General features: G+C 35.7%; 2 protein-coding genes across 7 annotated transcripts in view; one reads left to right on the plus strand and one right to left on the minus strand.

Annotated features, from left to right (window-relative positions):
• Positions 1-13,742, minus strand: part of LOC137251358 (uncharacterized) — a 457,851-nt gene that overhangs the window by 418,209 nt on the left and 25,900 nt on the right. The window lies entirely within an intron of this gene.
• The window catches only part of ppk23 (pickpocket 23), a 589,427-nt gene that overhangs the window by 398,876 nt on the left and 176,809 nt on the right, over positions 1-13,742 (plus strand). The window lies entirely within an intron of this gene.

The raw sequence follows: 13,742 nt of genomic DNA on the forward strand, positions 1-13,742 counted from the left end.
GGGCGTGCGTGGGAGATTGCTATACTACCACTGGAAGCCAGTTTTGTCTAATGTAAATATCACCAGTGAGCGCCGGGTGGATGTACATTCGTCCAACTTCCTAATTGCTCTTCAACAAAACAGTTTCTTCCTCATATAAACCTACGTATGTATCAGCGAAATATTCACCACTGTCAGAAAAACGTGAGTCGTTTTATCTGCAAGTCTGGATACAGACCAATGATGAATCCGTTCCTTTCCTCCTCATTCTGACAGCTTCTGCGTCGGCGCAATAACACAGTGATATGTCATGACGACCCTAAGCTCTCTCCCTGCATATTTTTTTGGTTTAGAAAGAAATCTCACTCATTTTGTAATCGGGTACCCAACACCTACAGGCGATGTCCAATTCTATGAAGTTAGTTTTTAAAGCGCTTAAGATAGCCTGGCTGTCTCTATGTCGACTTAGCGTAGGACCCGAAACAAAAAGCACTTAAAGCAGAGAGGCACAATTTTTCTCTTCGCAACTAATTAGCGGTAAACACTCAACGAAGTCGTAAATAAGTCGCATTTTGATCTGTGCAGTTTTAGGCTGAGGACAGAGTGGACGCGAGAAGCGTTGCTGTGATATAAAGGTAGAACGCTCAGCTAATGGAAATTTCTAAAAGTGGTCAGAGTGGCAGAAACGTTTCAAGCTTATAAAATGTATGAAAATAAAAACCGCTTCTCGCCTAGCATAGCGAGCACCGTGTCATCAGATTCATAAGTTTTTACGACGGTGCTTCGCTAACTCACGTGATCTTTGCGAAGCATCCCAACAAAACATTTAGAAGACCTCCAGATATTTATTCCCTTCGCACCTAATTAGCGAATAATTTTCCGGCAAAATACCTAAAAAAATGTTGTTCCACCGAAGGCGCTTCGCTAATTTCATTCGTAATACGCACAACCCAATTTTCCCTTCAAGAATATTATATGTTCCGTAGGTGAAAGTTGGCAACCTCCATAATACGTTAGATCAGTTTCCTGCCAAATCATTTAATATCGTTGCGTGTACATAGTCACCCGGATTCACATGATACAATCGCGAGAGCGGCCAAAGATTGCCAGGCTACCCACGGTAGCATCACAGTTAAGGTCAGGGGCAGCAGTTTACCCACCGACTCCCTAAACGTGGTAGCTTTTGCTTGAAAGATGATATGCTGAGCTTGCAGACATCGAGCCTATTAGATGAAATTCTCCCAAAAACCCATTCCACCAGAGCAGCGCCTATACGGCGTAATGTTTCCGCTAACAGGAACCCTTGCGGAAAACAGTTCCGTATATATAGATTAATGGAGCATTTTAACATGTTGAAGAAATGACAAGAGACTGGCTGATAGGAACCCCTTACTTATGAAATGCAGGCAAATTTCACCATACTCCAAGGCTTCGGTTTGTAAATTAGGGCAGTTAGTGTAAGCATTAGACATCATGTCTCAGTAAGTATTCAAATAACTTATAATTTACGCAGGAATAATATCATCTGAACCAGGGACTCGTAAACTTTCAAAGAATAGAGCGACTACACAAGTTAGCAGAGGGATATCAGGCATTCCTGCGGACCCAACAATCGCCAGCGATGCTGGTAGAGGCTGTTGTGCAACCGGGACATCATCAGAAAATATATTGTCTAACAAAAGCTAAAAGGATTACTCGCTTGAACTCCAACAAAGCACGATTCCTTGATTAAATTTACTTCCTGGGGTATACCAGTCCTCTGCAGATACCAGAAGAGCGGCATTACAGGAGATTTCGTTAGGTCCTTCTTAGTTTACCCCAAGGCTTTAAGGTTAAAAAATGCTGCTTTTTTTACCAGCAAACTCTACAACCTTCTCTCTTCAATCCTGTCCGCTCAATCCAACCTTCACTGTACATATAAGCAATGTATTGTATTCTCGCTAAGGCAATCGATTTACGAAACAAGTTTGATTTATGTTAATTTCATTTCTTAGCATGCGATTTGGTATGCTTCATTTTCTGTGCGTGTATGGGTGTTTCTGTGTGTCTCTGTTTTTCATCAAAAGAAAAACTGTGGCGAAATTAAGGCCATTGTATTCTCGTGTATTCGCAAAAAAGAAATGTCATATCTTACAAGAACAGCAGCGCCCGTATTTGACAGCTCTTGCTCAAAAAACTCCCAGTGAATTTTGGGCAATAAAAAATAGTTTCTTATGAAAAATTATTTATTGCAGAAAAAGGCAAATTTTTTGCGAAATTATTTGCATTATAAAAGTGATTGAGATTTATGGTAATTTGCAAAACTGGAATTGATGAGGTTTGGCACGTTCCCAGCAGTCGTTTGGTAGTACCCAACCTTTCTGAGTGACATAGAAGCAAAAAAACTAATGACTCTTTGGAACGACGACTTTGGCAAAAGAATAACGAATGTATTCGATAAGACGCTAAGGCAGCACAGGAAGAAGACAGCCCACCTCAAAATTAGTATTATACGGAACATTTTAACCTTGAAGCGATCAATAAAAGATACATGGTCCAAAGTTTCTCAAAAAAAAAATTTATAAACCCGTTTGGGGGATTTTAATATTCTTAAATTGTAGCTCGTAGGCAGTATGAAAGTAAAACTTGGTGAGGGGGCGCGGTACCGGCCGTAAACGAAGCAATATCGAAGAGTCATAACTTTTGGCTCATAAATAGCATCGCGGTTGTGAGAAAATGAGCTGGGAACTGCGCAGAGGAACTTGATGCCCATTTCTTAGGACTTCTGAGGCGATTCATAATAAAATTAGATAAAAGGATATTGCTTTAACTAAGACGTATTCGACAATCAAAGGGAATATATTTAACAAAAAAAAAGGGCAGGGCACTCCCCATAGAAGAGAAAAACTGAGCATGAGCGCAAACAGTAGAGGTCGATATGAAGAGGCAGAGATATACGGAGAAAGAAGGAAGAAAAAATAAGTACCCTCACTCTCCGAGTAGGGTGGTAGGCGGAGAAGAGAATATTAAAGATAGCAAGGAGAATATTAATAGAGTAAAGGGATCGTCAAAGGATACGTATAGCGAAATCCAATTAGAAAGATGAGTAGAAAATGTTATGCTGACTTCACACAGAAATGAGCTAAGAAAAAAGTCAGAAAAATATGGAAGAAGAGCTAAGATTTCAGATACGAGTAGAATTGTGAAGTAGCTTGAGAGGAATATAAATAGAGAAAATACCTCACAGGTTCGGGTATTTCTCTTATTCGCCCCTCTTTAAGGCTGTGAAACACTCTCTGCGGTGCTTAGTTGAGCTACTAGCGTTGACAAACTATTTCGTCATACGCAATTTGAAGCCAGTAGCATGGGATTAATAAAACTCTTTTTGAGCTGGCAACACTTCAACTTACTTCACTTACGCCTGCTCAAAGCCTTAGAAAACAAGCAACATCTGTTAACAGCTTTCTCTGATTCACAAGCTGAATTGACAGCACTATTATCATCAGCTCAGTGTTTCCAGTGGCGCCCATAACACCTAACACGTGCCTGATACACAAATATCAGTCGATGCACTCAGTACTGAGCGTCGTCAAAGATCCGCTGAGGTCATTGCTCTAACTTACTGACTTAACATCGGCTTCGGCATTGATATCATGGCTCAAAACCACAAAAAATTACTTCTCTATACTTCTCTCTATTACTTCTTATATCTCCTCTAACCTGCGTTTTTAGTAATCCTCCGTGTTAAGCAATAGCTTTTCTAATGTCTTTCTATGACAGTCTGTAGTATACAACCAACTTCTTCTGTGTATTGAATACTTGTGACAAAACTCCTCTATATTCAGAGTGATCGCTTCTGGAATCAGATTCGTTAACACTTGGCCAGTGCACAATCTCTCTTTCAAGGATTGGAACACTCTTTAGGGCTTAATTTCAGACCAGCATCATTTATAATTTGCGAAGGCCTTCACCGAGTCCTTTGGGTGCTCTTCAAAGCTCTTTACCAATACTATAATGGCGCCTAGGTACACAACTAAAGTCTTCCAATGTACTCCTTTCAATTAAATAGTCAAAAAAAAACTTAGGGCAAATTACCCCCGACGGCACTTAGACCAAGCTTCTTTTCCGATTTGCATAAGGCTCCTTTTAATATTTTTCCTACAAATGTTTTATGCCGTCATTGGGCGGCCGCTGCAAGGCAGGTATATTTTCACTGAAACATTTTTCATGGAAAAAAAGACTTGGGGTGTTTTTAAAAACACCAAACCCCTCCTGGAAAAACTTTTCTAGTTAGAAAAACTTCTTTCTACAATTTTGACGTTGGTTTTCGCGGGACTTGATCCCGGAACGTTCGGTACGGTAGCGGGTCGTCACTGTAAATTTCCAAAGACCACATTCGACGTTGAAGTTTGGCATCCCCTTGACTCCCCAGTGCACTTCTAATAGCCAGTAATTACTTTCCAAGTTCAGTATGTAAAAGCATTTCAAACCGGATAAAGAATATATTGCGTCATCATTTATTGGCAATGAATATCGTCAGACCATCACGCATGAGCGTAAAACTATTTTACTATTCCGCATTACCGTTAAAATTTAACAACTAGCACAGTTACTTCTCCAACCAAAAAAATTACTGCCACACGTTCAAGTAAGTCTTATTCAATACCCACACAACCTTTCTGATGTTAGCCTAATGCTTAAACTGCCCACTATGACATTTCATGACCCAAAGTGTCAAATCAAACTGCCCACTTTATATGAAAGAGCATTATTTTAAGATACCAAAGGGATTTTATGCTAAGCCACGATTATATAAAATATGTATATATGGATGTATGGATGTACGCATGTGTGTTTGTTATAAAATACGAGTCCATCAGAAGCCCGCTGAGTATTTTCGACATTTACTAGGCGGATCATATATTAGCATATAGTGAAGTTCTATACAAATAAATATATATGTATATTTGTGTGTAATAAACAATAAATGAACGTCCAAAAACAAAGCGTTTTCAAATGGTCCAAGTCACAATATCAAAGTCAAAATCTCACACAAAGTTTTACCAAATTAATGGCATCTTAAGAAATTCACTGTTATAAATCATATTAAATTATAAAAGAAGTTGGAGGGAAAAGACCAGAAGGTGAGAAAACTCAGTTAACTATTAAATAGAAATTTGTAACCTCACTTTAGAATGTAGGTAAATTATGTTTTGGGTATGTATTGTTACTCAATTTACAATAAAAAAAGGGCGTCTAAAAGTACCTACAGATTTGTGAAGGTGGGCCCCACATTTACATATGTTTGTGTAAATAATGCGTGTCGGTGTTTATGTTGTTTGTAAATTAAAATGGAAAAGTGATAAATTTGAAGCGCTAAGAAAAAGAAAAACAAAAGAAAAACAATTTCATAATCCAATTGTTTTCAGGTTTTGGTATACGTGGATGACCCATGCGCACACTTTTATACCTTTCCATACCTACACATATATATGTATGTATGTATAACTGCGTACCTTTCTTCAGTATAAACACACATTTATATAAGCATACTACACCCAAAAAATATTTGCTTAAACTAAGATAAATTGCTTCTGAATTAGAAAAAAATGCATAATTACCAAGCACTCCCAGAGTTCGATGTGAAAATATACAGGAGAACGTCTGGAAAACTAATGCTTATCGTTTTGTTATCGAGATCGGCTTCCTTTTCGTCATTTATCAGATTGTTATTGGTGGGCTAAAGATTTGATTTTTTATTGAAGTTTTATGAGTATCTGTTTCATAACAAACCGATGAGTCGTCGATAACAAATCGATAACACGCCGGTAACAAATTGTTAAAAATGAAAAATTGTTAACTTTTTGATAACAAATTGATATTTTTTCGATAACAAGTCGCTATGTACTCGATAACTTTTCGATAACAAACTGATAAAACTTTGAAAATTCACCAAAAATATACCTTTAACTCTGCGATAACAATTTTATACGAAAGCATGGCGATAGTACGTCAATTAAAACCAGTAATATACCGATAACAATCCGATAATAATAACAGCCCAATAACTTTTCGTATTCATATATGAATTTGAAAATAAGAATTAATCACTGCGAAACACCGAAAAAATTCAAAAGCTAAACATATCTCACTGAGAAATCCCTATTTTGTTCTTGATTGTTGGTACCATTGATAAAACGAATTGCTTTTTCTGCTAAACCGTTAAAAGCAATCTCTTATATTTCCACGTTAAGGCCATACACTCACGAAGACGACTTAAACCACTATACACTAGACAACTATATCTGCGAATATAACTGCGATTGTATCTAGGCTAGTTTAAACGTTTTACCATAATACGCTATAACGAACCCACATTTATGCGCTTTTACGCTGATGCCAATTTAACTTGATGACAATTCACGCCAGTACGCTCTTCCATTAATATGTTTTTGCGCCATTGCGCTTACGTTAGTACGCCGTTAAGCTATGTTTTCTTGTTTGCTAATGCTGTTATGTTTACATATTTCTTACTGTCGTGGAGTGGGAATGGATGTACGCTTACAAGCTGGAACTCAAATGCGGTCATATGCTTCCACGTTAGGCACATACGCTAGCAATTTCGACTAGAATTATAGCTATATATGTATATAGCGCACTAAGAATTTATCAATGCTATTTTACGTATTTTGCGCTTTTACGGTAAGAAGCGACAACTCCTTTACGCCGAGCGAATTTACGTTTATACATTTTAACACTGAGAAGAGATTTTGGGCTATTGTGAATTCACGCCAATGCACTTTGACTCTGATACGCTTTCACGTTTTTACGATGATGCGCTTACGTTAATACGCTTTTACGCTGATGTCCTGATGTTGTTATGCTTTTTCGTTTGTATGCTTCTGCATTTACTCTTGAAGCAATTACACTTATATATACGCTTATTCCACAAGTAAATATATAAAGCCCTTTCACATAGTGTGATAATGATTGATGATGGATTTTCAAAATAATTTGATATTTAATATCAAAACATTCCTTCACATTTTTATATAATGCTCGACTCGACTAAGTCACAAACGGTTTTATCACAATAATTTGGCGCAATATATGTCAAAAATAAATTGTATTGAATTTTTTTCATAAATATTGGTGGGATCTACAGTTTTTATGCTGACTCCGAAGGTATATTTCGAGTAGTTTAGTAGGTTTGAGAATTGATTCTGAAAAAATATCTCACTGAGGAGGAAAGTGCGACACAAACAGACCTCTTAGATTGCATTTTTGAAAGGCTTCTTGCGCCTGCAATCCCCCTATTGCCAGTATGGAAGTAATACAAAATTATTAAAATAAAACCCTCATTGATTTGGCAAGTTAAGTAAAGTTTTTTTTATTACTCTCCCGTCGAGAACATATTTAAAGTTTGAGTGAGCACAAAAAAAGATAGAAGTGATCTACTCCAATACTGGCAATGGATACTCGGGACTACTCAAGTATTACTGGGATTGAATAAAAGTATTGGAAAAATTCAGATAACATTTTCTCTCAAATTAGTTATAAGTTTATTAAAAAAATATAAATAGTTTAATAGTTCCATAAAAAATTGTTTTTTTTTCGAAAGGCTTCCGTCATGTATTTCGTATATGTTTTTTTTTTACTGTACATGGCACGTCCATCTCTTCGAATGACACAGCACCTTGAATCGTTGTAAAAGTAACTTAACTGCTTTTACTACCTTTAATTCTTATCAACCGCAAGAAAACTACTTTTTTTACGATGTTATTGTTTGTGTACTATAATATCAGATAATACTAAACAGCAATTCGTTTTAATGGTGCTAAGAAGCTAAAAATTTAAAGTCAATGTAATGGGTTATGGCTCATGATAAAGATCAGAATCTTGTTTTTCCTTCCACAGAATTGTATGTGTGTGTATCTGTGTGTGGGAATGTGAGCATTTAAGTAGTAAAAACTAAGAGGAAATTTTTAAAGCAGCTTTAAGGCAATAATTATTTGAACGACGATCAAAATTGTAAATATGAGACATATGGAGGCGACATTGTATATGATTCATACTTGAGTTATGCCAGAAAATAAATGATCATTTTTGATCAACAGAAGGAAAACAAATTTTGACGAGTTTTGAGAGATATCATGCCGCTTAAAGGGGTATACATGTTAAGCGGCTCAGAGCAAAGCAGCAAACTTCTTGCCAATTCTTTATCTCATACAAATGTTATCGAAGAATTACCAATACTTTATCGAAAAATTATCGAAAAGTTATGGATATCCCTGTTAAATATGGGATTAGTCTAGGATGAATCCGAGTTGAGTCGCAATAGAGTATGCGACCAATGCCAGTTTTGATCTCTTTGTATGAGTTGACCTGTTCCCTTTTGTTTGAACGAAGAGACTAATTATACCCATTTATACCCGAAAGGGATCTATAGGACCAATCCCCTTTGTAGCCATAAGGGAACATAAGAAGACTAGTCCCTTTTCGATTCTATAAGGACTCAAATGGGCCCACACGCATTTTTCATGACAGAAACACAATCGGGTTTGCCAAGCCACAAAATGTATTTGAGCGGGCGGAACAGCTTTTCTAAATGGAATACGAAATATTCTCCGAAAATGTAACCCTAACTCCGACGTAGTCGTTAAGTCCTAGTAATTTAGGCTCGGTATAGGGCTCCGCATTTTTCTTAAATAATTCGATTCAATCACCTGTAATCTTGTTTATTTTACTTCGTTGCTGTTTTTTCGAATATTTCTACATAGATATCAAACTGACTAATCCCAACTGTACCCGAAAGGGACTATAGGGAGTTAATTATGCCCAAATGTAGGCAAAAGACATCAATCGGGGACCAATGTCTTTAGGGATTAATCGCACGATTTTTTGCAGGGATGCTATTAAAAATTTTACCGGTTTTTATAGAGTATTTATCGACATATTTTCGGAGTGGCATCACTTTGTTATCGGCGTTTTATCGAAAAGTTAGCACCGTGTTAGCGGTTGTTTATGACACGGATTCCGATTAAACTTCAATATAAAATCGATGGCACACCTGTAATTACTCGATAAGAAGCCGATAGCAAACAAATAACTTGACGATAATTTCGCTATCATTCAAGGCATAAATCGACTACTGAGAGGAATATCACCCTATCTTGGCTGCTAGTTCAAAAATGTCCTATGCCAGAGTTTGTGACAAAAAACGCCCTATCTCGTCATTCGTCTAAAAAGCGCCCCTACTAAAAAATGCTTTCATAAACACTCCATCCCAAGTCAAAATGCATTGAATTTGTGTTCAGATAGAGTGTTTTTGAAAACAATTCTGTGATAGGTCTCTCTCTGTGTCTCATTATACCTAGAAAACCGATGTGGTATTGTTTGTATTGTTCGTCTTAATAGTATACAGTCTTTGTTCTCGTTTTTATCTCTACTGTGTATACCTTTCCTTTTTATAATTTTTATACCTTTCATGAACATGAAATGGTATACATATTAACTTTGGTCCGATGTTTGTAACGTTGAGAAATATAGAAGGTAGACTCACCATTAAGCATACCGAATTGATCAGGGCGACGAACTGAGTTGATATAGCCATGTCCGTCTGTCCGTCCGTCCGCCTGTCTGTTTAAACGCAAACTAGCCCTCAAATTTTGAGATATCTGAAATTTGGCACAAGGATGTATTTTTGTATTATATTAGACATTTGTCGGATCCGGTAGGATCGGACGACTATAACATATATCTCCCATACAACCGATCGTTCAGATAAAGCGATTTTGGTCATTTCTGTCGCAATTTAGAAAGTATAAACGTGAAATTTGGTGATATATATTTTAGTATATCATAGAAGATTTTCTAAAAAAAAATCACTTTGATCGGAGCTATATATAATATATATCCCATACAACCGATCGTTCAGATAGAGATTTTTAGCCATTTCTCCCTTAATTTCCAATATAAAAACGTTAAACTTGGTGATATTTATTCTAATATATTATAAAAGATTTCTTGAAAAAATCATTTTGATCGGAGCTATATATAATATATATCCCATACAACCGATCGTTCAGAAAGAAAGATTTTTGGCCATTTCTCCCTTAGTTTCCAATATAGAAACGTGAAACTTGGTGATATATATTCTAATATATCATAAAACATTTCCTGTAAAAATCATTTGGATCGGAGCTATATATAATATATATGCCATACAACCGATCGTTCAGATAAGGGGGTTTTTGCCATTTTTTTATATTTATCTTAAAATCATTTAGGTATGTACATCTGTTCACTATATATTTCTTATCTTATACAGCGCATTATTTGGAGATTACGAATGGAATGAGATTATTGTTCAGCCCCATTCATGAAAGGTATGAAGTCTTCGGCACAGCCTCTGGTTCGTCTTTATTTCATCTTTTTTCCTCTTCCTGTCATCGTTCTAGTATACCTATTTTTTTTTTTTTTTTTCAGGAACGTTCGAGATTATTTCAAGGATCATTCTGGATTATTTCGAAACTATTTGGGACCAATTCGAACAACTTAAGGATCACTTAAAGATTATTTTAGGTGTCACTTTTGAACAACTTTAAGATAATTTCGAATTAATTTCGTTTCTGGATTATTTCGTAACTGAATCATTCAGGATCTCTTAGGGATCATTTTCGGAATGATTTCGAGACGTATTCTAAAAAAATTTGGAAAGATTTCAGAATGACTTCGGCATTAATTAAGGTATTTCTTCAGGGCAACTTCCACTACGACTTTGAGACAATTTCGAAACCAACATGTAATATTTTGGGACAACTTCTGGACCATTTCGCGACTATTTTGAAACTATTTTAGGACTGTTACAGGATAACTTTCGAGATTATATTAGGGATTTTTTCAAAAAAACTTTAGAATAATTTCGATAATGTTTCGGGACAGTTTTGAAACTATTTGGAAACCTTTTTGGGACTGTTGCAGGATAGCTTCGAAATTATTTAAAGCATCATAAAGTGAAAGCTTTAGAATCATTAGGAGACTGTTTCGGGAAAATTTTGGAACAGTTTTAGCATCGTTTAAGGGTTCTTTCGCGATTGTCTTAGGTAGCATTTTGGGTAAACTTCGAAACTTTTTTGGAGACTATTTCTTTAGAGCTTTGCGACACTTTGGCATCGTTTTAGGATCACTTCGGGTTTTTTTCTTTTTGGATCATGTGAAATGTGTTCGTTTTTCACGCAAACAATGAACTGTGTGACTTTCACGACAATACTGTAACCCGTTGGTCATTCATGGACCAACGATACATTTTTCAGTTCAAAGAAAGACGATAGATACGACGTCCAAAAATTATTTCTCAGTTTCGTACTCAGTATTGGTATTTTACAAAGAATACCGCGCTTTGTATTACATTTAAGACTTTCCATTTTGTTTAGCAACCATAAATTCTATCTCTATTGAACAAATAATTTAGCTAACAACACGTGCCATGTAAGTTATTGTTGATCTTGTAACTTTATAAAGAGTAATTATAAAAATTGATTGAGTAGCTTTTTTATGAAATAAATAATTTATTTCATAGCTTCAAGGAAAGTTATAATTCTTTGAAGTTTTGCTATTAAAATCTGGCAGCAGCGGATATTAAGATTTCCACAAAGCAATCAATTGCTAATAACTGCTTTGTTATATCAGTACATAGACAATATCTTAGTGGTAAATAAAATAATTAAGTTGAACTTGGCAATATGCTCTCATTAGGTATGCATATACATTCAATCTTATATAAGTAACATTATGTAAAGAAGACATCATACTGTGCAAAAGAGCAATTAACTTGACCGCATCAAATTAATCAGTTTAGGTGACGTAACTTGAGCTTTTGCTAAAATCTATTTAATTTTTATGCGCATTCGAACATATATATATATGTATATATGTAGACTAAGATAGGGTCCTTGTTGAGGTCAAGAGTGTTTTGTGACAAACCAAGATTTATTATGTGTGAAATTGATTTAGCTAGAGCCAGTGCTTGTGACAAGAGTAACGCTTCGTAAATATATGTTATGCAGATAACTTCTTTAAGTGGTTTTAAGGATAAAGAAGAAAATACTTTTGAAATGACAATTGTTGTATTTAATATATGTACGTATATACTTACATTAGCGTTAATACAAAGCAAATAATGAGAACAATCAGACGATTCAAGGCGTTGGGTTGTGCAATTCATAGTTTCTCCAACCCAAATGTCAAACTCACCTACCCACGGCAAGTCCTTTTTCTTTAGCAATCGAGGCTATGACGCCCCCAAGATCCGTTGAACTATGGAGTGGGGGCGGGATGACCTATTCAATCTGGTCATATTAAATCGTTCCCGAGGTGATCGGGCTTGCACCTTAATGCTGCTTGGAACCGGAATGTACTGGAACTGTATACGGCTGAGGACCATCAACATCGATAACACTCCCCAAAATCTTCGAAGAGTGTCCTTATCATTCTACAGCAACAACAAAGTAACAACAGAATAACCAAATCGATTTTAAGATGCTTTAAAGAATCATATCTATGGCGTCAGTATCCGAAAATCATCTCGAGAACTAACGTATTGCTTCAATCTCAAGCTTAGAGTTCTCAATAGAAAAGGAAAATTACGACACAAATATTAATTTTTCCCGAATTGAGAGTTTCTTATAAGTAATTTTTGTTTGATATTAATATGAGAACTAAAAATGTTTGAAAACTGGAGAATGATGTTGGATATCAAGTTGAAAACTATCAGTTTGTCAAAGGTTAGAGAATTATAGGCGAATGATGTTGTATATCAACTGGAGACGTATATATTTCTCAATGGTTGGGGAGTAATTTTAGATATCAATATGGATACCACAAATTTTTAGAGTATCCATGTTGATATCCAAAATATTATATTAAAGCTTCTTCATTCACGGATGAAAATCCAATTTCACTGAAATGATATATATAAATCTGTAAAGTTTTTTGTAAAAATTATAATTAGAATTATGTTGGATATGAACTTTAGATTTTTTCACTATTGGGAAGATAATTTGGATATCAACCTCAGATCCGTAAACTTCTCAAGGGTTGGCGAATTATGTTGGATATATCCTTGAGAACTAAAAATTCTCAAAGGCTCGAGAATTATTGTTGTTATAAATTTCTCAATGGTTGCCAAGTGATGTATGATTCAGAACTGAACTTCTACCAAGTTTGAGAGTAACTGAGAATAACTGGCGAACATCGTTCGATATCACCTTTAAATTAAACGCAAACTTTAAACTCGTTTACCCGCAACAGTTTATGACAGAACATATAAAAGAAATCGGAAGACGGTAGAAAACAGGGACTAGACATTTGAAGGTTGCACTAGAGCACACTGGACAAACAATTTAAAAATTGGTAACGTATTAAAACTGGATCGGAAAAGGGGACAAAAAAAACCGAAGAATCACAAAAAACCCGAGATATAAAGATTGGGCTGGAACATTGAGACGCATAATCAGGCTGTCTGTTTGAGTTCGGGCCAATACAAATGTTTCAAAAGCTATATCTTTTACAGAAAACTGAGACATTGGACCGATACAAATAATTTTATATTGGGATATTTTAAGGAAAACTGAAACATATTAAGTCCACAGGTTAGGATGGATTTAAAAAAGTGTGGACTAATAGAAAAATTTCGATATCGGAATGGTTCACGGAAGTCTGACATGTATCAGGGCTAGACCTAGAACATACGTTAAAAGCGGAAAGTTTTAAGGAAAACTGGA

Source organism: Eurosta solidaginis, chromosome 4, assembly GCF_040869045.1.
Source record: "Eurosta solidaginis isolate ZX-2024a chromosome 4, ASM4086904v1, whole genome shotgun sequence".
Taxonomy (NCBI): domain Eukaryota; kingdom Metazoa; phylum Arthropoda; class Insecta; order Diptera; family Tephritidae; genus Eurosta; species Eurosta solidaginis.